The sequence below is a fragment of the Atractosteus spatula genome, chromosome 15 (assembly GCF_055471065.1).
Source record: "Atractosteus spatula isolate fAtrSpa1 chromosome 15, fAtrSpa1.hap1, whole genome shotgun sequence".
Taxonomy (NCBI): domain Eukaryota; kingdom Metazoa; phylum Chordata; class Actinopteri; order Semionotiformes; family Lepisosteidae; genus Atractosteus; species Atractosteus spatula.
This window is the reverse complement of record NC_142720.1, coordinates 14546991-14568233: the sequence shown is the minus strand read 5'-3', so window position 1 is coordinate 14568233 and position 21243 is coordinate 14546991. Positions and strand designations below refer to the sequence as shown.

The window sequence follows — 21243 nt, the reverse complement described above, 5'->3', positions numbered from 1 at the left end:
TGACCACTAGTCACACAGAAGAAGATGCTGATCTGCAGCCAGTCACCACAGAGTGGGGCAGGTGGGCTAATGTATATTTCTGCAGAATTCAGAACCTTGCCTTCTATTGCATTTTCTGTAGTTGACATGGAAACTAGTGTTTGCTGAAGTTTTCTTGTCAGTAGGCAAATCTGGCATCCAGATGTTGACTGCTTAACCCAATGAGTACACAGATTAGCTGAAAGCAGTGAGATAAGTGGCTAGAGGCACCCAATTTAGGTAACGATTTGCTGTTGTTAAAACGTTAATTTTTAAGCAGTGGATTTGGAGATAAAAATGTCGACCTCTGCTGGTACCTAGACGCATGTTTTTTAGTTGTATTGCAAAGCATGACATTTGGTGCAAGGCTATTAATATTCTTTAAAATCTTAATCTTATCATATCCAATTATCTGTAACTATTCAAAACTAGCCTCATTGCATTTCTTAGTCTTGCATCTGGGATGGAAATGTCGATATCTCAAAAGTGAATTATAAATGCAGTTGGTCGCACAGAAATGAAACTGATTGTGAAATAAAAATTCATTGGAGCTCAAACTATATTTCTTATGCAACAAAACCTTGACCATACATTTCTTCTGGAACTTTATATTCTAACTATGGTCAAAGTTTTTTTTTCAGCAGTACAATAATCCATTTTTTTTAAATTCATGATGGATGGATATTTACACTGATTACTCTTTCTACAACTTGGATTCAGGTAAGAATTTACTGTCGATTTTCTTGACAGGGGTTAATCGTCAAAGTTATAGATTAACAACTAAGTTTAAAATGAGTCATGACAATTAAAATCTGACAAGTTATGTAAATTGAAACAAAATATAAATAGGAGTGAAAAGGGATTATACAATCACAATTTGAACAGGAATTAATGTATACTTTTGGCATTTAGAAGACTCTTCCTATGAATCACTATAAAAGGCATAATGGCAAACAGACACGTAAGCATTGAGTTTTTTAATCATGTAGATATTTATTAGGAAAAATGCAGCAGAATTTACACAAGCCTTTATTCTTGGAATATCAAAGTTTAATTGGATATTGTGTAAATACATCAACATGATTAGTATAATATACGTTCTGAAGATTTGTTTCCCCAAGTAATGCAGAGACGACGCTTTCTGTGCCCTGGTAGGTGAAGTCAGGCGTCCATCGGATATCAATATCAAAGACCTATACATAAAAAATGTTTTATAAAGAACTTAAATTGATGCTTGCAAACCTTTCACAGTTTTTAATCCTTTAAACCTACACCAAACCCATGGTATAAGAATTAAGTCAGTCTTAAATAGTGACTGCTCATTTCCGATTTTTTTCCTCTCGTTTACATGTCCAGGTCTTAGTCTTTTTGTTTCACAAATTCTCGAAGCACGTTTTTTAGAAAATAATCCTGAAAATAGGTCACAAAGGTTATTAACCACCAATTAAAAAAAAACTGCTTGAAAATAGTTTTTCCAAATAAGTTTATAAGTCCACAAGTATTGCATTTATGTTGCAATTAAGCCAGGAAAAATCTAAAACCTGACAGGAAATGAAGACTTCCACATTAATGATGTCAATGAAGCAGAACAGTCGTCAGCACATCTTGCACACAAAGCAAGGTCGTGTTAACAGGGGCCAGAGAGGTGGAAGTGTTTCAGCCCTGTCTGCCCGAAGGGGCGTGCACGCCATGACTTCCTTTCATTGAGCAAGATCGCGAGTGCAAAGCAAGAATGTATTCCAAGTGTTGACATAATTTCACATTTTTAAGATAGCAGGAAAAGCTAAAAATCATACCACAAATAATGTGCTACAAACGACATGCATCTTGCCTGGCAAAAGGATGTTAAGTGTGCTGACTAGCACAGATGGGCAATCCTAGTTGTGCATTTTTGTCATTACTCCAGAAGTGGAACTGGGTAGCTAGCAGTTGAACAACCCACCTCACAGCTTTAGTAACAAACCGAAGTTGAAAAAGCAAACCGTACAAATGTACTGTCATCTTTTAATATATGTACCTACAAGACTCCCATTCACTGTCCTGTGTTAAGACAGCACAGATTTCTAATGCATTTTTAAAGAAGACTTCCCTGTAAATGCTACAGGAAATCTGTCAAAAGCAGCATTTCTTTTGACTCCCATGATCCATTGTAGAAACAAAATGTTCTTCAAGGGCTAGGCATTATAAATGGACTTGTTCAACTTCTCAGGAAGGAAGCACAGTTATATAACATATCTAGTGGCTTCTCCACCAAAGTCATTATATGTACACTATGGTTTTTATTCAAGTGTCTTTTAAAAGTAATGCTAATTTCCGTAATTTATAAAAATAATTCAAATGATTTAGAGTTACAAGCAAATATGAAAACTATTTTATTAATACAGTACAATTGGTAGGTTTAAATCCAGTGTCTGCTTTTTTGAGCCCATCAGATCAAATTCCTACAGAGCATAAGTGTGCTAAAGTCCAAATCTATTAGTTTAACCAAGCCCATTTCCTCAGACGTTGCTTTTCCGAGCTAGAGAGCGCAAACACCCCTCTCCCAGCCTCTTTACTTGCTAAAGCTGAGAGTGTAGGATGTTTACACTGCCTTCATCTCGGAACTCTTGTGAGAAAGTGTTCAGTATTTAGCAATAGAAGCCCAGTTAAAGACAATGTAAGTACCTTATTCAAGCCTCCTCATAGGTTTTGAATCCACCTTTCCTCTTCAGCTGAGAAAGTCTTGACTGCCTAATTATTAATATTTCCTTAGTTCAGGCTGATAGTTTAAAGCATTCAAAAAAATGATGGGAATCAGCCCAAATCTATTTCTAATACATCAAACCTATAAAAAGATATGTAATCTTATTTTTTTGTCAGTATGGTTGTTTAAAAGTCCCATCGAAAGAGGTCCAGAGGAATAAAGGACATGTACAGTATATACAATGATTAGTCAAGTATTCAAAACTAATGGCTTTGTAGAAAAGCTGTTTTCTGAGGCCCAGGCAGGAAGCTTTGATGTGTTCTGGCTCTCCCAGTGTTTACAGGGCTGGACTCGCGGAGAGTTAACTCCACCAAGTGCATTTCCTCCACATTCCCCAATTTTATTCTAGGATAAAACAGCTTTATTCTTAGCTTTCTGGCAACAAGCTGCACAAGGTGCTTTTCTTGAGGAATGATCAGTCAACCTTGTTAAGCGCTCGAGCCATTCTCCTTAAGGAATTGTACGTTCTGACTGGCGGATAACCGAGGACAGTTTGTAATTTTTGGTTTTTGAGAAGTCACAGAAGAAAAGGTCAAAGCCATTTCAAGGATCTAAACATTCCTGTAGTAGCAGAACAGCTACTACAGGCCACTACTCATACTTTATACAGTGATTCCCTGTAGATTGCTTTTAAAGTGTTTTTAGAAAGACAGAACCTTTCAAATAAATTGTAACAAACTACAGTGCTTATGTGTATCACTGTGCATTAAAATAAACATGAGAGAAGCAAACTGCCCTCTGAGACGTTTGCTCCCACTGATGAACGTCATTGTTACAATCTGGCAAGAACCCAAACTAACTCCCTCCTTCTTTCTTGTGCAGAGGATGTGGCAAACCTTATGAATGCGAATGATTTTGATTGAAAGCTTTTCACATTCATTGGCCCAATTTTCTCTGTTGAAAGGGAGTCTCCTGATTAATCCCATGAGCAAACAGGAATTGGTCCACACGCTCTGTTTATAGAGAACCCAGGGTCAAGACAGGCTGGGAAGAGGTGTCTCTTGATGCATGATATGTGGGAGCAGATTTTAAGAAAAGCACCAGAGGCTGCTCCACTAATTGAACTACTTTTCAGAAGATACTCCCTTTCATGATACACTAGAGAGACAAAAAACAAATCTACTGGCGCAGGGGGAGGAGTCGGGGCAGCTCTTATTATTAAAAGAACTGTGTGATGAGTTCAGGGACAAGAAACACAAGGGAAATGGTTTGGATTCCATTATATGCAACAGTGGTAGACATTAAAGGATCAATGAAAAAAAATAAACAGCTCGGTTTTACATTTCTTGAGGTAGAGCAAAAACCCCAGTGTAATGTCATCAGATCAAAAAGTAGGTTGTTAACAACCAGCTTGTGGACTAATAATTTTTCAGATTGCAAAACGCACTATTATTACAAAAAGTCTTATTATATCAGTGTGACAAAGAAATAAGCGATTCCACAATCTATGGAAAACTAAAGAAAAACAATAACATATCTGATAGCACCTCCTTGAGTTTATCTTTGTATGCATTTATGTTTAAGGTTATTCAAAAAGGAATTTAAGGAAAATGTATATATTTATTAAGTTTAGGCCCCAGGGCTTTCAGAATATCTTATACATACATTGGTGCAAAGAACAACATTTGATCAGAGCCCACGACACATTGTTTAAGGTCCTTCATTATTTTTGACACAATACCTTTCTCAATTGCTATTGGATTTGTGGCAAACTGAATTGGGAGACTCTAACCCCAGAAAACAGCAGTAATATGCCTGTGAACTGCAAAAAGGCAAAAGAATATTCCCTTAAGAGAGACAATTTTGAGTCAAAGAATATGAATTGAAGATTCAAGGATGAGGATGAATAGATAGCTATGATCAACCAAGGAGGAACTTTATTGAACTCGCAGCAGGGGTATAATTAGAATACTTATGGCACTGTCCTCTCTCAGCATAATGGATTGATAAGAAATATAGTTGTGGTATCTGAAAGTATGCTGTCCAGGGTGCTGAATTCAATGATCAATTTATTGGAAAGATCAGCCTTGGTCATGGAGAGCCTTCAGGCCTTCTGTTGTCTGTTATAATTGCTTTTAATCAGAATCCAAATATCACAGTTTTTATGCATTTTTAATATTCTGTATTATAAGCTAAAGAGTTTTGACTTTTTTTTATTCTTGGTCTTTGACCTTACTCCTTTTTTCAACCTTGTGGATCTTCAGAAATGCAACTGAAGACTCCCGTCAGACTGTATTGCTTATTAGAAGGATTGAACCATTATTAAGATCCAAAGTAATACTGAGAGCATACAAAAGAATCTCCCTATAGTACATTTTCTTTAAACGTTTCTGTGAGACAACCCTTTTTACACTGCATATTCAATCTAAACCCTGAATGGAGTCAACAAAAACATTTACAGTATTCACTGTGCTCTATTTTATATATGTTTTAGTGTAAGATACTTAGACATCATAGGAAAAATAGGACACTGAAGGACCTGTTGCAATTAAGGTTGTTGTCATCCTGAGTTTAAGAAAAGCCGAAGTTATGGCTTCTTGAACGTGTGTGCAGCACTAATCTGGTAGTTATGGTTCTGCATTTGCTTGAAAGGAATGTTTCTCTTATGGTCACTAGAACTAATCTGAAAGAAATGCCATGCCAAGTGTCACAGGGTTGACATTTCACTGCTAAAATCAGCACTTGTTAAGATCCCCCTTTTTTAAGCTCCCACCCCAGGAGTTTAACATTTTTCCACAACAGAGGCCAACCAGAGAGAGCTGTAACTTACAAAGCAACCATTTTAATTACCTATTGGCTCTGGTGTTTTGTTTGACAATGTGTTTATTACTAAAATATATCCATTCGTTGAATTCAAGGTGTAATTCAATGTGCCACATTGGCTTTAACTTTTAAATGGTACTTCTTATAAAACAGTTTTTGCATGCATTTTCAAATTTCTTATATTGATTCAAGGACAGTGAAATCAACAGTACAAATAAAATGCTAGTTGCAAATGAAGGTATTTAGGAAACCTGATTGCAGTCAACTATATGAATTAGAAGAAGCACCCAATTAAAATTAACAACAATCATCATAATTGTTTTTAATCAATTATTTTTTTGTCATTGTACCAATAAAAAAACATGCCAAAGTAAAGAATAATTCAGTTATTCAGTTATAGTTAGCAGCAAGTGTTTTATTCAGCTATTTTCACTATATCACTGTGACATTCAGAATTAAATACTTTTTAATTATTTAAAAATCTTTGTTATATTGGGAATTGTATCAATGGGACTTTTGTCCAAGCAATGACATTCGGTGTTTATAATGTTTCTCAATTTCCACTCCCCTTTGGAATCAAAACTGTTGTTCGTGGATAATCTTATTCCTTATTCCTGGTGGTGTTTTTATTAGGTACAGGCCAGTGAGTTTATGTACAGATAATCAGTTTTAGTTGCCCAAAAAACATTGTACCTGCCATTTTTTGGTTAGAAACTAAACTTTCTTTTTCTTCAAAAAGGCAGAAGTGCTGTTTTTTTCTGTTTTGTTCAGTGTTTTTTGTTGCATTTTTTTTGTTAGAAATGATCCTCCGCTCAACTTCTTTGGGAAGTTATGGGAGCATGACATTTCAGAGAGCTATTAACAAAAATGAAAGAGGGATTTGAAGGTAATAGCAGTTGGCAGCTGCAAACATCCGACTGAAAGCCCCATCTTCTGCACCAGCTTCCAGTCAAGGATGTTTACAGTTGCCAGTATTGCCATCTATCTTTGTCAACCCCAAACCATGAGAAGCACCCACGAAGAGTGTCTCACACTGTCAGGGCTGGATTTTAGCACATTAAACGATGACATCAATGCCACTTTACAAAAAAAAAATACACTGAAATGCAAGATAAAATGGTTTTTAAAGAGTCTCATACCAACTTTCTTAAATCACACAGATCACAAACCTGTCGAACACAGAATCAATCGATCAAATGGTAATATGACTGTTTCCCGTAATCTGACCATTGCTATTCCACAACCCGGCTCTTGTTTATGTTTGCCCTTCAAGTGTGTCCAAACAGGTACATCCCTGTTTACCCTAAAACTGCAGAGTCTGAGAGATTGTCCTGCAGGTGCTGAAGTGGCACTTTTTTTTGTAGTGTTCAAACTGCATGACTCAGCCACAAGGAACAGAAATTATTTTTCTGGTTGCATAACCTTTGCTGGTTCAAAGTGTCATTGTTTTGAAACTAAAGGTCTGATTTTAAATGGAAATATGATCTTGCATTTACTCTTGCAAGAAGTGAGAACATTTGTCTGGATTTTTTCATCATGACCTCAACACCCACCATCCCCAATGCTCCCACATAACCACGTCCCCAGGGCTGCCTCCTGCCCCATTCTCCATGCCCATGCCTTCTCTCCCTTCTTCATGCCTTCTTACCCCTTCCACCAACCCTATCTGGTCCCCTTTTTCCTTTCTCCTATTGTCTGTCACGATCACTTCTTCAACGTCAAGCTACCCAATGTGCCTTCTGTGCTCTCGTCTCCTCGTCTTCCCCCACCTCTTCTCTTTCAGTTACCTCTACAGAAGGGCATCCTGATTCTGATGCCTGCTTTGACCACCCCTGTTGGCTCATACATACGGCATCAGTGTGCGCCTTGATCCTTCTCCACTCTGCTTTCCACCCACACACCGGGAAGTCTTTTCCCTTGCAGCCTGCTCTGCCGGGCCAGCGATCCAGACACTGGTCTTCCACCAGCAGCCCCTCTGCCTGACTGCAGCTCCACAGCCCCTATCTTGCCTCAGGCTATTTCTTGTACTAAGTACGACACCCTCAACTCCCCCTTCCACTCCCCTGTCTCCCTCTCTAGTGCGTGAACATTATCCTTGGCCTCTCTTCTCAACAACACAAACAACCCTACACACCCCCAGAACTGTAGCTCGGTCACCATCACACTAAAAACTACGGACCCCCCTCTTTCATGTGCTTCATGTGCAATCTCTGAATTCTGCCTACCTTGTAGGTAGGTCTTGTGCTCCACCTCCCAGAAAATTTGCCCAAACTGGACAACATACTGTATTGGCTCTCACTGTCTGCTTTGCGGGTCTGCTTTCCCAATTAACACAGGCGGTTTCAGTTCAGGGCATAGCCTGCCTTCAGCAATGGCACCATTGCTTCTCCTGTGTACACGTACAAACGTACTAGGAACCAAGCTCCTCTTGCTGTCTGGCCTTCCCCTTCCCATCCCTCTGCCCCTATTCCACATCCAAAGACTCCTGTCACTCCATCAGCTTCACAGGAGGGGCATCAACCCTCTAACATTTTAACAACTTCAGCTCTGTCAGATGCAGAAACTCCTCATCATCTTCTACACAAATGTAGCTATCATTGCCATCTTGCATATCGTGACTTAATAGCACCTTTCCGGGGAGCAGTGTTAAAAGAATAAGGTTTGTGACAATTAAGTAAAGCTGCAGGTGAAAGGAGGCTGTTCAGACTGTCTTGGTTTTGTGGTTTAATATATCAAGAACTCCAGTTCGGATCATCAGTGTGGCAGTCTGTTGCACACAATGGCAAGCAGTTTTGTCCCCATAACTCCAAACACCACTGAGCACTTTGCTTTTCAGTCAAGAATCATGTATTTTACCTCGACCACAATAATAGAAAGAGAACAAACACAGGCGTTACACTACTCCAGTATTCATGAGGCAGTGGAAATGGTTTTTGTTTATTTCTACTGAGGGAAAGGGGGCAGAGGTGCTCTCAACAATTCCTTATTTAATACTGACAGACCTCTCCCATCAATCCTAAAACTGTTAATTATTTAGAATTCAGAAAAGTGCAGTTAAGAGTTAGGTTTATTTTAGAAACAGGTTCAGTTCTCAAACGAATTAGCTCATTGGTATTTCTGTAGTTTGGAAAACTTTCTGAGCACAAGCATGGTTGTGGTTTTTAGAATCATAATTTTACAGTGCCTTGGGGCTTTAAAAGTTATTAATCATCAGCATTTTTCAACTATAGCTCCTTAGTATAATTTAGGAAGGTGCACTAACTCTAGCTTTGAAAATGTAATAAAACCCCTGGGTATTAAGCAGGTTGAGGCAGTATGCCACTATATTTCATAAAAATTCTGGCTCTCTTCTATTAAAATCCCAGGGTCCCATATTTTCTTCAGTGGGTCAAGTCACTGAGGGAACAAAGCAAACTTTATCAGAACACTGCAATTCTGCATTCCGGGAATTCTTAACACTTGGCAACCATATAGCACAGTAAAGCAACAGGGGGAAGGGTGTTTATCATAATCAGAGGTGCAAGTCACTTATTGAAGGCCATGAGAGTAGTTCTATGACACTATCAACTGTGATTATTTGGATCAATTAGGAAGCCAAGGAAATTATTTATATAATATGTCCTTGATAATTTAACCCGATATTACATGGACGTGTAATACAATTCTGTTGTTAAACATTTATGTATGACGTATCACATTTATCATTTTTCATGAAAGAGTGCTCTTTATTTTAATAAAAAGCGGATAATTTATATCTATAGACAAAAGAACAATTATCTTTAGGTTTTAATTAAAAATGGTATCTAATGGTATTAGAGTGTGGATAAAGAGTAGGGAAGATTACAAAGTGCATGCAATTTCAAACATGCTATTGTTTCAAATCCATATATACCTTTTCCAATGAAGTTAAAGAGAATCAGATTTTCCAAACAGCACGTGTGAGTCATAGAAAGGTCATGGTCCTACAAAGCAAAACAGAAAAACGTTTTAACATTTTTATTAATTTTTCTCTTAACACTTTATTTTTGTGAAATATTGTAAAATGCACAGGTTTAAAATATAATATGCTAGCCAAACACTAGAACTCATCTACAGATAATAGTTTAGCTAACAGGTTTTTAATCTGTAGTTTTTCTCAAGACTTCACAATACAAGGGCTTTTAGCAAAATCTAAAGTGATAAAAAGAGATCTTCCAACAAAAAAAAATTAATGGAACACAGGCTCCGGAAGATCAGTTCAATTGGACCTAGAAAAGGAGACATCAAAAGAAAAATAAGAGCATTGCTACCACAGATGACCAATAGGTGTCTCTTGTAGACGAGGTCTTAGTAAATAAAGCACTGGAAGTCTTAAATAGGCAGTTAAACCTATTATTACCATTCAGTCTAATTGGTAAGACATTGCAGCTGTGACATACTACTAGTTTATGGTTATATAGCAGTGCTGTGGTAGGTGATCTCTGACTAGTTAAATACAAGATTGAAGAATTGCAGAGGCTTTCATGTGTATTAAAACCTAAAGTAAAGTTTGTGTCAGATAATCTTTTGTGCTGACTCTGTGATATTCTGAGTTGCTTCTTTAAGGTGAGGAGAAAAAATATACTGGCAATATAGTATTCCTTGAAGTAGGATAAAAGAAATGTTGATTTCTGTTTTGTATAATGAGAAGATGGGGGGGACACCAGGAGTACTACAAAATCAAAGTGGTAGATAATGTTGTTCTTTCTAAAAAGTTCATGTGTGTATGTAGTTTCCAGGCTCAGGTAATGTGGTATAGGAACTTTCACAAGGCCTACAGCAGACAAAGGATGGTGTTTTTGTTTCTCCTGGATTTAAAGGTCAGTTTCTTATTTTATCAGCCTTCCTTTTGTATGTTTTACTATTAGAATTGTTTTATAGGTACTGTTTTTGAGGCCATATTCCTTACTCACAATTCCAAATGGACATTACATGTGCAGGCTATGCTTTATTAAAGGTATGACTTTAACAAATTTTTAATTTGTAACATAGTGCTAAATTAATTAATGCCAAGGAAACTGTTCATCGCCACCATTGAATATTCAAAGTCTTTTCAGGTGACTTTAGTGGACACTTGCTTCTGTGCATTTTTTCTCTCTCCATCCACTCTTGTTTTGTTGTCCTGAGGTTCACAGTGTGTCTGGGGGGAAACCTAAAGGGGAAAACCATGGCAAACCTCTTCCATCGACATCTTAAGACATTCTGCAGTACTTATTTTTTGTATTGAATTATGATTTTTTTCACTATTCAAAGGATTGAAATAATTAAATGGCACCTTTCAGCATAAAACTGAAACTATTACAAACATATGCCTATTTATAAATGCTTTAAGTTGCTTGTATAGCATGTTCATACTAAATATTAAAATGCCTGAATCCTAATATATTGTTTCTTATATGGCCCTACCTTATAAAATGACAATGCAAGTTGTCTGTACACCTGTAGTCGTGGTCAGTGAAAAGTGATACACTAGCAAGATCCCCCCCCCCCCAAGAAATTCTTGTTCTTGTTAAAAGTGCCAAAATCCCCCAACCCAGAAAAAAAATAACAATCCCCAGATTGTCTGAATGTATGAATGTAGACCCCTTGGAAACGGATCTCTCCAAGTCTGGAAATAATGCAAGGAAATATAAAATCAGAATTAACCACAGGAGTCTTTGATGACAGAATGCCATAGGATATGAAATTCTTTTTTTTTGCCAGCTGATTGAATCACAAGTATTTTGCTACAAGGAATTAACAACTTTAAGGCTTCCTGTCCTAAACAGACAGTTCAATGGTCAGTTTTGTAAATGTACTAATGACAAACCATCTAGAGGGGAGCAACCAGATACACTCACAGGCTTAAAGGAACGTCCTACACTGACAGGCTAAATGAAGTGAATGTTTTTAGTCATTAACAGAGGAGACAACCAGGTATTCCAAATCCTCAAAGGCACTGACAAAGTTTACTTGATAGACTCTGTTAGAGTCAACAGTGAAATGTAAATCAGAGGAGGTAAATAGGGAACTAAAATGAAGTGTATTTGAATTGAGAACAGGAGGTACTACACAATGGGTTGTGGGAGTCTGGAACAAGCTACACATCCATGCTGCTGAAGCTGAAACTCTGACGTCAATCAAGGAACAGCTGCATGGGATCCTGGTAACATTTAGTTTCTAGTAACCAAATGAGTCAGATGGTTTACAAACGAAAGGAAGCAATTCAACCCTTCTTATGTTCTATAATTCTGTCTGGCATTATCTGTTTGTTTATTATACAGCATAAATAGAAGTTATTAACTGGCGTTCAGGAGGGATAACAATGATAAGTCAATCTCGCACAACTGCACCTAATCACCATCACCATTAAACTAGCTACATAAACTGAACTCAGACGCCTCCCTTCACATTCCTCTCAATCGTCCCTCCTCCGCCCCATCTCCACCTTGCTCTACCCCTGGGTTCACTCAGTCTGAAGGGGGATCGAACTTCCTTGTCCTACAGCCAGAAGGCTACCCATTAACCAAGCAGGCTAAGCCAAACTTTTCTAGCCAACTATTCCAAGCATTCACAGGCATTCAATCCTTGGATGTTGCTGTCCCTAGTGAAACTAGTAAAGCAGTGTGGAACTATCTTCTCACAAGTGGCTTAAGTTTATATTTGCAATTATGCCATTAGTGCTTCACTGCCATCAAAATTAGTTACTGAGTAGCTTGTAACCTTCAGAACTCAAGTTTGTCCTTTCCAATTGCAATTTATTTTGGAAAAGCATAGCTATGTTTAGTCATATGTGTTTCCATTCTTTATCTGATTGGACACACCCCATACTGTAAATGGTGGAAGGAAAGCATTTCCATTGAGTCTTTTTTTTAAGCAAAACAGAGCCCCCGCGGCAGTTATTAGATGAGACAAAAACCTTCTGACCTTGCATAAGAGAGAGAGTTTTGACCACTTAGGTAGTAATTAAACAACAAATGATATTCTGAGCACGATTTAAAACAAAGCCACCACACCAGTCATCCGTAACCTTAGTACACTTATTAACAAGGCCGGCTCTCAAAGGTCAACCAAATGTCAAAGCATTTTCCAAAGTCTCCTGCCTACAAAATATTCAACTTGTTTGAATGGTGCGTGGGAAAAAAAAATTCAAATATTTTGCAGTGGTAATTTAACATGTCAAGGGATTTCATAATAGCAAATGTAAGAGGAAGAGCGGTTTGTTAATGTTTAGATTTTAGAAGTACACATATTACTGGTATACTTGATTATCACTTTTAATTGATGTATTGAGTGGGGAGCTGTCAGCCAAACTTGTGATTTAATTGATGCCTAATTAGTTTGCATATTAGACGTTTCAGGAAGTCCAATAGACCAAGTAAAACAACAAAATATAAGTTGTAATTGTAGTCATTTAGAATGTTGACAATCCAAGGATTGTGATTTCATAAAATAATGACCTACCATACCTATAGTTAAAGCTAATATTCACAATCAAGAAAGTCAAATGTCCTATACAAAAAAAAGAGGAAGCCATTTGACTCAGCTTGATTGGTTGCTAGTAGCTATTTTATTCTAGAATCTAATTTATTTTTTTCTTTAAAGAAGCCAGGGCATCACCCTAAGAACATAGCCAATTAGTCTGTAACAGACACCTATAACCCTTTGTGTAAAAATGTTTTTGGTTTTAAATGCTCTTCCTTGTAGTTTACACTTGTCACCTGCGTTGTGTTTTATCGTTGATTAAGGAGTTTACGGTGTTGACTGTGTTTGGGAATCTTGGACAAGATCCAGGTAGGCCCCATGCCCAGAGATGTCTTTGATATAAATTAAAATGTATCCTCTTTCAGAAGCTTCAATTCCTTTTCAGTTAACAGACATGTACAATATATTCATCTGTATCTTTCCTAATGGGTTAAATTAAGAGGTTATGATGAAAATTTGTAAGGAAACCATTTAAATAGGGGTTAAGAATAAATAAGTCAGAACTCATAATTTCCAAGTCGCGTTAGCAAAGCAGAGTATTTACTCAGGTTACGCAGTACATCTCGGAAAGATGCGTAACAGTTTAAATCACGGGAATAAAGTGTGGGCATTATGATTTTATAAAGAACAATCAGCATCTCAGACGTACATTAAAATAATCGATTACTTGTAAGTGTAAAGTGTTCAAATATGACAAGTTTTTCTATGAAGGTTCTTTGCTTTAAAAACCTAGCTGAGCGAGGTTTATCAAAATATGATGTAATGCTCTGTATTATAGCAACTAAAGACCTATGAAATGAGTTATCTTGTCTTCAATGTTTAAAGTTTTGAAACCTTTCCGTTTTATGTCTTATCGTCTGTTTTTCCAAGCTATGTCAAAGGTGCTCTGTAATCCTGAAATCATATGAGCAGTTGTTAATTATTTCGGAAATAAAAATTTGCATTCTTCAAAGCATTCCCAGAGTCTTAATTAGAGACAAGTTTTCAGCATTCGTGTTACGCGGTCAAGAACTGTTAATGTCACAATCTACTACTATTAGGCAGTTTTGCGGACCGAGTAGTCTGAGCTGTCAAATCCTATTTTCATTAACTGCACACTAAACAAATAGAACCTGTTAGGGATTTCACTGATATCTTTGAAGAGAAGTTATGCAACGACACTGAAGTCACTGCGGCAACTACTTTCACACAGAGTTCAGGTTTTCTTTAAAATGATACTCACCAGTACTGTTCGCTGGAAGACAAGTGAAGGGTAAATTCTTTGACCCCTGCCGTCTTGCTAGGTTCTGAACTTTTCCATTACCCCTTTAAAGCTGGAGGAACTTCTGTTATAAGCTTTTTTTTAAAAAAAAAAATTCGCGTTTCGTTTTTCTGATGTGCACGTTATGTAATTTTAATCTAAGGTGGAATTTAACCGCTGCCCACTAAATCTCGCCATGTTCTTTGTCTTTTTCACTCTTGACCATTTCCCTATGTCTGACAGCTGGGGGCTCTATCTTGCTGCTCTCCCTGGAAATCATTCGTTTCACTGCGGAGATTTGCAATGCAAAAAATAAAACGGCGTAAAAACGGTTAAGCACTGGGGGAAAAAAAAGTGTTACCTGTAAGAAAATGAAAAAGCTACTTGATCTGAAAACAAAGCGAACTCTTGGCTGTTTAATTCCAGCTGTGTGTACTCTTCTTAATCGCTATTTGTTGTGACCCACACTGGCCGTACCGCACGTCTTGACTTTTTCTATGAAGGCTCTTTGAAATGGGCCAGCCCCTTTTTCTGGCACTGGTACACAAAACTGACCAATAGCCAGCAGCACAACTCGCGATCAATGGGAAGAGCGGTCCACACATACAGAAAGAAATGCAAAGGCACACTGACCTCCTGCCACAAATTACCGTAACATAAGCGCCCAATCAGCCTCGGAGGCTTTGCAAACATGGCTAAAGAACCAATCCTGTCCTGGTATAAATGATCATAACCATAGCTAGTCAATTGGTTTTCCATAGATGTTTTTTTTCCACTTAATTAGACAACCAACAACCTGCATCGCATTTTTTTATGACCTAGCATTCTCTCACGCAAAATCCCATCGACAGTGGTCCTTAATGATTACTTAAATGGGAAATCGAAATTCTTTCCGTGCGAAAATATTTTCCCGACAATACCTGAAAGTGGACAGATGGTTCTGTAAAGAAAGTCAGCTGTTGGTTTAACAAAATTGGTGCATGTAAATAATCGTCCGTATGTTTGCAAGAATAAACAGTTTCTTTATACAGCTTTAAGCAATTTGAACATGAAAGACTTTGAGGTTTGTGAAGAGCCAGTTTATACCCCTTTGATACAAAGATGTAGGTTTCAGTCTGTTTTAATACAGAAGGAATTATCCAGTGAATGTTCTAGTTTAGGTGCGGAGAAAAACTTGAAATGCAAATCGTTAGTAAATCTCTACTGAATATTTTCACTCAATGCTAACTTTTCCAGTTTTCTCCGGTCAGGTTTGTCTCCTCTTTTAAAGCTCTGAAACAAAGGTGTTGATTTTTTGTACTGCAACTACAGTAATATCTATTTCAAACGACAATTTATTCCGCGAACACTGTGATTGTGTGAGTGAGTGACTTAGACATCATAGATACAACTCAATTTATTTAACTACATGCATACCAGAGAACACGAACACCATTCTTTATAAAATCTGTTTAACGTTCACGAATCGAAACCAAGCAGCGGAACGCTGGAATCTTGCGAGTTGGATAGGACCGTAAAATATTACAACTTAGGGTACCCTGCACCGTACAGAAAACGAAATGATTGTATATTCAAAATAAGCACATTGTTCAGCTGAAAGGATTTTCTAGGATGGAGAGGGGTTACATATCATTTATTGATAAACATCACTGTGAACTGTAGGAGTTGGAGCTGTAGAAGGATCTGAAAGCTCTCACAGTTCATATAGCGCACTTGATCTTTTTCGCAGTTGCTTCCGTAGGATGTCCATTGCGTTCGTCGTTTCCATCTAGTCTGCATTCTGCTGCTGTGTGCAGTTTGCGTTGGTTGGATGCCTGCAAATTCGCACCTTTTAAATCGTACTGCCATGGGAAGATACTGTAGATCTTTGATAGTATCTGTTTTGCTTTTCAAAATAGCCCCCATGAAGCCTGGGAAGGACTACTATGACTGCATTGTTAAATATAAATATTTATGACGATTAGCCCCACTTGAGGTAAAAACCTCATCCTGCCATTTAGAAAAAGTAAATAACTGAAAAGGCAGTCGGAGTGCAATAGTGAAGATCAGTGTGGAGAGGAATCCGTTTAGTGTTGTTTTAGATTAAACAGAATGGAAATGCCTCTTCACTTCTTTTACCCTCAATAAATTTCGCACAAGTATTAAAGCCTTATTTCAAAACATTACAAAACTAGTAAAATGTTCTAACTTCAGTCTTGTTATTTTAATGGCCATACATTAATTTGAGTACTTTTGTTTTCATAAATTAAGAAAAAAAATAGTGGTGGTGAAGGTAAAGTAGCTGCTTTTTTTCCAGTACTACCTGGACAAGCATGATATCTGAAACTGCTGCACATTGCTGCAAAGATTTAAAAGCCCCTTCTAGCAGAAGCTTCTGTCAGAAGAATAAGCAGTGGAAGCTGCGATTTTTAACAGCTGATAAACATGTAAAGCAGGCAAACCTTCCACATGCCACAGCCTTCACTGGCCTTTCTGTTTACATCTTCACTGGAATGTCCAGAAAAGTGTGCGACTTTGTCAGTTTCAATTGGAGCTCCCAAACTCACACTTTGGTTCTCAGCAGGATTCAATTATTTTCAAATGCTCAGATAAATATACTGCATATCGAAGGAAACCTCTAGTTTAAAATTGAAATCGATTCACATCACTGTAAAATTGTCAAATTCACTGACTTCTAGTGCTCTTTTTCTCATAGAGTCTGGACAAATACGAATTTGCCAGTGGCCAGTGAGCTCTAGATGCCACTCTTTCTTTTCCAGCTCATCCCACAAACATTCACTGTGGCTCAAGTCTCGTGTGTAGTGTATCCATGGCATAAATGTCACATTCCCATCTCTCCTGAATTTATACCTTCAGGAATGTTGTCACTTTGGAATAAACCTGTAGGAAGGGCAGCAAGTTACATGCAAAGATTTTTACCTTAGAGCACAGAGAAATTCGATTTGTGACTGGATCTTATCTTAGTAAGCAGTGGGTGCAGGGCAGGATACACCCTAGACGAGACACCAGTCTATCACAGGGCAGACACACAGGCACGCACACACTCTGATCAAGGCCAGTTTTCCAAGAGGCTTATTAACTGAACCACTATGTTTTTGGAGTGTGGGCAGAAACCTATGTGAAAACAGGGAGAACAAACTCAATGCAGGTAGCCCCCCCCCCCCTTGGAATCGAACCTAGAGCCATAACACTGTATGGCAGCAATGCTATCCATTGTGCCACAATGCCACCTGACATAACTCAAACAGTATTTACATAGAATAAGGCCTGATGTTGAAGTTTTGTATTTAAAATGTGGGTACAATTCTGCTACATTTTGGGGATAACCATTTTCTTTTACTAGGTACCTGGACAGATCTAATACTTCAGCAAGAAATACTTACAAGCATGTTTTTATAACTCTATCATGTTTAGTACTGTAAGATGGTTATTGTGCCAGGTGAACCTAATATTGAGCATACATTGTACACCTTTCAGAATGGTTATTGTGTTGCAGCGATAGTGACAGAATCAGAGGGTCTTTCATAAGCTTGAATTGCTGCTCTGTTTCTAGCAAAGGCCTACACAGACTTTGCTATATCATGGATCGCATCATAAAACTCAGGGGAACAAACAGGAAATGACAACATTCCAGGACGGAACAAATGACTGGGCAAAGCGCTGCCAGGGCCTAATCTCCAGAGAGTCTGTAGTTTCTCTGTGACAGACGTCTTGTTTTTCTACAAAGTTTTGAGTGTGAACCTCCAAATCCACTGGATATTTAACATGTAGACTAGAATATTGAATATTGGTCATGATGGTGGTTGCTGTGGTGAGAAGTATTAAAGATTGTTGAAGATGGTGCTATACGTTTCAAATGGAATTTAGAAATCTTGATTTTGTTTTGTATCTTCCTAATGAGCAACAGATTTAATTATATTCCTGTTGTGTTTTAATTATTTGTGTTTTGAAAGTTAAAGATAATACCTTTATTATAATGTTGGCTGCTGTAATATGCCATTATGCAGTTTAAAGCATTTAGGCATTCAAAGATCTGGAGATGGACTTCAAAATAACATTTACTGCTGAACAAAATGACCCTGCTTTAAATCAAAAGTATAAATGAATAATCCTAATTATTCAACAATAGAAGGCAATTAAAAAGAATTGTTTTAATATCAGAACTTACCTGCATGTTGCCATTTTTTATATTTTATTACTTAAAACATCCATGTATAAAATTTAACATTCTATTACCACATATAAACAGTATTTTTCCTTTATGTTCCTTCTATAGACTCATTGCATGGTCACTATGTATCAACTCACAGTCAATTATTTACACATCTATTTTTAAAAGCTTTCCTTTATATTTCCAAATGTATAAATGCCCACTAGACGAAGTGATTTTATTTTTTAATGCAGTATTATTCTTGTACTTTATATATAGGGAGGATTGCACAAACATAATTAAGTTGTATTTTCTGCATATGTAAAATAATATTTTAACAGTGCAATGTCAAATGTTAATTCCGCGTAGGAAGTGAGAAGGACTCCTACAGCAAGCATAGCAAGATTATTTTGACTATAAACAATCAAGGTAGAACAGGCAACCAGACAGAATCTGACTCATCAGATGGAAAACAGGTTCTGATGCTCAAACCCTAAATCCAGTTTTGCACCTATAGCAGCAACGGCCCCTATTAGCAGTGGAGCATGCTTCATCTAATGAGTGTGGGTATGTTTATACTGACGACAAATGATGTACAAAAATAGTCTTTGCAAGGCCTAGTACAGTACACCTTTCACCTTGAACACCCCACACTCTTGCAATGCACATGCGTCTTTATTTCAATCTGCATTAATTTCTGTTCCATGAATTGCTGAGCTTAAAGGTTTTTATAACCTTTTTTAAGGTTATAATGGTTTTATTTTCTCAGTGGTATCCATTACTTAGGCATTTGGCTCTGGAGGCAAAGCTTACTCTGATGATGCACAAAAGGAATTAAAGCCTGATACCTATGTGGAAAAAACACCTACCGATTTACAGGTTATTGCTTTAACCTTAAATATATTTCTACTCGAGGACCACATATATTCCTGTCATCAGTTGTACAGTGTACCAGTGAGTCATCAGTTACGGATTTTGGGACAGACCTTGTGAATTTGGTTTTAAATATTGGCTTGTTGTCATGTTGGTAACTGTAAATCAAAAACAAAATAATCATTTTCATCATAACCATGAGAAAAGTCAGCCAAAAAAATACTTCTGGTTAAATAGTACAAGTTCCATTATGGATCTTATAATTTTGCACACAATTAATTCTTGTAAAAATGAATTAATAAAATGAAGATTTAACATTTTTTATTCATTTTATTCTGCAATGATTTATTGTACATGTGCAACCAAGTCCCTTTAAGTTTGTACCGTAACAGCTTAATGGTGCATTTGCATGATTCACTCTAGCACTTTTTTTCCAGTGGCTCAGCAAGTTTGTTTTTAGACTGAGACAATCCCTCACTTTGTGTTAGATTTAAGCACGTTCAGCTCAGATTTTTTTTAGATTGATACTAACCAGACATGATTCTTATCTTTGTTCTTTAGTCTGAAATGGTTCAGCATAGATTACTGTTGTGTTTAAATTTGCGTAAAATGAGATTCACATGTAATAAAAATAAGAATTCTTACATTTCTGTCCCTATTGCTTTTCTGTGACAGTATGGTAGTACAATCCTCATCTGTAAGACACAGTTGTAGCTCTTACTTTAGATTGGATTATCAATTTATTTTTACACTTGTGAGTGCTCATAAACAATTAAGAGAGGGAAAACCGAACTGGTGATACTGAAGTCAAGGTTAAAGGTCAAAGATTAGATCCTGACATTTGACAAGAATTTTCCCAAGTTAAAGCCAGGGCATTTTGATATTTTAGATCAGAGGTTTAAAATTCCATTTATAAATGTGTAACATGTAATATATTATCAAAGCATTATAGAGTGTTAGTAACCTGGTAGGAATGGACTTCTACTAATGTTTAATTGCATGTTTAATAACAGATCATTTTTTTAAAATTAAGAAAATAGCCTATACTGTATATTTGCAAAGTCTCTTTTAACACTTAATCTATGTTACCTACAGTATTCTCTCATTTTAAACCACATAAAATTAGTTTTGAAATAGATTTAATATTAAAAAAATAAGTGCATTATTTTCAGTGTCTTGAAATTTTAACTGTTCGTATATTTCCAAATACATTATTCCCTTTTCTTTTGTTCTCCAGGAAGTATTTTGGGATATACTGTAACTGCTAAAACATCCCAGGTGGGATCAGGTAAGTTACATCTTCTATACCTGTTTTCCATGGACAAATGTCATTACCAATTACAGTATATATTTTTTACATCTTTTAGCTTAGAAATCTATTCTGATTCTCAAACTACATTGTGTTTTTCCGATGCTTCCTCAAGAAAAGGTATGCAGAACGTTTGTGTGAATTTACAACAGGACAATAGTGAAAACCTAACCATGTAGCCGTGAGTTCGGTTTTAAAAAATTGATTAAATGCAATTCCTCAGTAACTTGTTTCCTTTTAATGAGCCATTTTATTTTTAAGCACCTCAACAACATTTTCTAATAACCATGCTGATTATTATCTATAATAATCCTATCCTGGCACGCAATGAGAAAAGGCAGGACACACCCTAGACAGGACACCAGTCCATCGCAGATAGATAGAAAAACATGCATACACTCGGACCAGGGCCAATTTCTGAGAAGCTAATTAACCAACAGGTATGTCTTTGAACTGTGGGAGGAAACTGAAGGAAGTACAGTATGCCCAATCCAACATGGGGAGACCGTTCACACTCCACACAGACAGCACTGCAGATCTGGAATTGCACACCAAGCCCCAGCTCTGCGAGGTAGCAGTGCTAACGATTGGCCACTGTGCCGCACCTCAATTTATTTTTATGTCTTCAATAAAACAAATATCCATCAATGGAATGCATTTTCAGA

At 37.1% G+C, this 21243-nt stretch overlaps 1 long non-coding RNA gene across 2 annotated transcripts; it reads right to left on the bottom strand.

Annotated features, from left to right (window-relative positions):
- Positions 1–991: 991 nt before the first annotated feature.
- LOC148820092 (uncharacterized) lies at positions 992–14716 on the bottom strand. Of its 2 annotated transcripts, none has more exons than XR_016094200.1 (3): positions 14229–14716; positions 9417–9486; positions 992–1211 (listed from the first exon to the last, which is right to left on the bottom strand). It is a non-coding gene; the product is annotated as an uncharacterized LOC148820092 (long non-coding RNA). The 2 variants fall into 2 exon arrangements; XR_016094199.1 differs by lacking the exon at positions 992–1211 and adding an exon at positions 8575–8920.
- Positions 14717–21243: the final 6527 nt, after the last annotated feature.